Source organism: Eschrichtius robustus, chromosome 5 (assembly GCF_028021215.1).
Source record: "Eschrichtius robustus isolate mEscRob2 chromosome 5, mEscRob2.pri, whole genome shotgun sequence".
NCBI classification, from domain to species: domain Eukaryota; kingdom Metazoa; phylum Chordata; class Mammalia; order Artiodactyla; family Eschrichtiidae; genus Eschrichtius; species Eschrichtius robustus.
The window spans coordinates 29,795,575-29,799,625 of NC_090828.1; positions in this window are offsets into that span (position 1 = coordinate 29,795,575).

The following is a 4,051-nucleotide window of genomic DNA, read 5'->3' on the forward strand; positions in this document are numbered from 1 at the left end:
TTCATTTTTTGCTACACAGAGATATGGTCAAAAGTTTCTTTAAGTGTAACCATCCCAATTTTCCTCAAAAAAAATTGTAAAGGTATTTTTATTAACCTGAGGGGGGAAATTTTTTTTTTTTAATTTTTTTTTGGCTGTGTTAGATCTTCATTGCTGCGCACAGGCTTTCTCTAGTTCCTGCAAGGCAGGGGCTTCTCATTGTGGTGGCTTCTCTTGTTGCAGAGCACAAGCTCTAGGCGCATAGGCTTCAGTAGTTGTGGCACGTGGGCTCAGTAGTTGTGGCGCACGGGCTTAGGTGCTCCGCAGCACGTGGGATCTTCCCGGACCAGGGCTCGTACCCGTGTCCCCTGCATTGGCGGGTGGATTCTTTTTTTTTTTTTTTTTTGACAGCAGAGCACAAGTTCTTTTAATCACAACGCTTGAAAAGTGTCACAAGTCACAACTCTGGAGCACAGGAGAGGCCCAGAGTCCGGCCTTGGCCAGAGGCACGGGAGCCCGTGTCCGCCGCAGCCTTCCGGGAGAGCCCGGCTGGCAGGTGGATTCTTAAACACTGTGCCACCAGGGAAGTCCCTCCTCAAAATTTTTTTGAGGAAAAACGGTCCGCTAATCACCAAGTATCAAACCTGGCCTTTAGCATTTACTCTTCTCTCTTTCATACGTTCCACAACCAGCTGCCCAGTTCTGTTGATTCTACGTGTGTGATCTGTCCCACTCCTTTCTGCATTTCCACAGCCCTGTTTCAGTTCTTCATTATCCTGGATCTGTGGTGTGACCCTGGTATCCTAACTGGTTTGCCCACCTCCTGCCTCTCTTACCCACAGCCCATCATATACACTGCTGCCGGACAACTTCCATCCCTCCAAGCCTCAGAAACCTGCTTGCAGCAGCAAAGTCCATGCACAACAGCTCAAGATCTCTACAATTTTACCTGGAGCTGCAGGCCATTCCTCTCTTCCTGCTGTCCCCTTTATACACTCTATGCTCCAAACCAAACCAGTCGTTTGGCGACTGTCCCAGATGGGGTTCCCTGGGAAGCAGACTCCGAGGCAGAGGTTGGTGGACAGAATGTTTATTAGGGAGTGCTTTTCTACAGCTGTGAAAGGGGACAGAAGTAAGTAGGACCGGGCAGAGGAAGATGAGCTTCCATGAAGGCCCAACACAGGAGGAGCTTTTGGAGCCTGTCTGGTCCTGAGTTGGGGTGAGGAGGCTGGGCCTTGAGGAACCCACACTGATTCATCTTTGGATGTAGCCTACTTTGAGGGCAGTTTTCTTCATTAGGGGAAACCTCCAAAAGGGCCAACAGCTGATGTCTGCCTTCCAGCAGCACTCCCAGCAGATAGGGAAATAAACCCTTTATATAATCTCTTTATTTCTCAAAGCAGATCTGAGCAGTGCATCATGCACCCGCCCAAGGGCACTTTTCTATAAGCTCAGTGGCAGGCTGAGAGCTGTCTCTCAGTGCCCATTTCTAAACTTTTTCTTTAGTAGTAATATGCCTCCACCCCTGTTAAATTTCTAGTCTCCTTTGCAACTAGGTGTGACTAAGTTCCAATTTCTCATAGCATACTTTTCAACTCTCAATTTTCTGTTTTCACAGACACCTGGGTATTTATCAGGCTGATTTGTAATTACAGGTTTATATTGGGACTTTATGACCTTAAAAATAGGTTAGGAAAGCTATTCACAATTACTTGGCTAATTAGTGACTAGTTTGTCACCACAAAGCCCAGTGTTCTTTTCAGCACTTTTACTTGGTTTCCCTCATCTTGCATGGTAGACTGAAAAAAACGAATATTCCTTTTTCTGACCAGACTCTCATAAATACTGAATTTGTTACAACAAGCAAATAAAAAGGCCGCTTGGAAATGGGAACTGAAAAGTAAAAGTGATATATGCAACTGCCAGATTGGTACCCAGAGGAACTGATAGGCCTTCCACGTCTCCTCCTTTCCTTTGCTTCCTGGAAGGTAGACAGGCTGATGGGAGCTGAAGCAGAGAATTTGTTCCATGAGGTGAAAGATGTGTGCTAAGGATTTCACAGCAAGAAGATGGAGGGTGTGTGGAGCCATCTACTAGCTCTGGATGGCTCATGTGCGAGACAAAAACTTCTATCTTGTTTAAGCTACTGGCCTTTTGGTCTTTGTTATTTCAGCTGAAATTGTACATCTACAATTGTACATCTAGTTCAATTTGCAACACTTTTCTCACCATTTCCATATGTCCATAGTTCACCAGTTATTCAGATAACTGAATGCTTCCTCATCCAGAGAATCTTGTTGATCTCCCTACACCCCAAAGCAGGAAGTAGTATTTTCCTCTGCTGATCTCCCATGGTAGTTTATCTATTTTTCCTTTACCTAGTGTGACACTTTTATCATAAATGGTCACTCTTGAAATAATGTCATTTATAGCAACACAGATGGACCTACAGATTATCATACTAAGTAAAACAGAGAATGATAAACACCATATGGTATCACCTATATGTGGAATCTTAAAAAAATGATACAAATGAACTTATTTACAAAACAGAAATAGACTCACAGACATAGAAAACAAACTTAATGGTTACCAAAGGGGAAAGGGTGGGGAGGGATAAACTAGGAGTTTGGGATTAACATATACACACTACTATATATAAAATAAACAAACAGGACCTACTGTATAGCACAGGGAACTATACTTAATATCTTATAATAACCTATAATGAAAAAGAATCTGAAAAAGAATAGATACATATATATGTATAACTGAATCACTTTGCTGTACAGCTGAAACATTATAAATCAACTATACTTCAATAAAAAAAAAAGAAATGCTCATTCTTTCCCTATTCTCAGCTCCTGTACTGAACTATAATGTCCTGTAGAACAGCATCTGGGTGTCATATTTTCTGTTCCAGCATCTAGCAAAGATCTTTTATTTAGTAGATGTTTGTATTATTTGTTGACTCAATGAAGTTTTTTTAAAATATAGGATGAAAAGGGACATTCATGTCAATTTTCACTTAGTTTTGTAACAGAAAATGGTTTAACTCAACAGAGGTAACAGAAAAATCCCATTTCTTCTCTCACTTGACATCCTGCAGATTTGCAAGCTGATTAACACATTCCTTCTCAGGTGGAGTAAATTTTGTAGGAATACATTTTTAACTTTTTCCTTTGGTCTTGCTATCCTCTCTCTCTCTCTCTAGTTCTAACAAATGTCCAGAATGTACATTTAGAGAGTGAAGTTATTACAATACAGATCCTCTAAACTGGGACACTCCCACTCTCTTCTAGTGGCAGCAGCAGTGGTTCCAGTTGTGGTTCCCAGCAGAATCAGCCCACAAACATAGGCAGAAACCTCAGCACTCTCTCTAACCAATGGTAGCTATGGCTTAGGAGCCAGGCAGCCACTAAGCTGCTTTAGCAAGCATTGAGATACACCTATTTGCCAACACTGGACCAGTTCATCTCCCACAAATGAGCACATCTGAATAAGCTTAGCACACGAAGCACCACAAAAAGGAAGTAGCTTCAGGCAGGCTGTCTTTGATTCTCTGTGGCTTTCACATCCACATGAAACAGCAGTAAGTTGACATATAAGTGGGCAACTCATGAGAACGCCTCTGTGACCCTTCACACAGCCACCTTCAGCCCTGACTGGGGTCAAGGCCACGTCTGCGCACTCACTGGAACTATCAGACGATTGCAGGGGCCACACGTGAAAACGTCTCATTATTTGATGCAGAACTTGGACCCACTAGGGGCCATAGGCTCAATCCTGTGCAAAGACAAGTTCTGTTTACACTGCCTTTATCCACACAGTGTTTTTGAAATATGAATTGGCTGCATGATTTAAAAACTAGGAAATTTTAGATACATATCTGGACTTAGGGCTTCTCTAGAAAGATAAATGGGAGGGGCAACCAGGGGTCCAATTTTCCACACGGTGACCCTTGGCTGGAGCTGAGCAGAGACAGGGTGTGTGCTCTCCGGCTCAGCTCAGGCTCCTTCACTCTCGCATCTCCTAGACTGAGTTGTCCTACTCATCCAGGGAACTGGCTCCT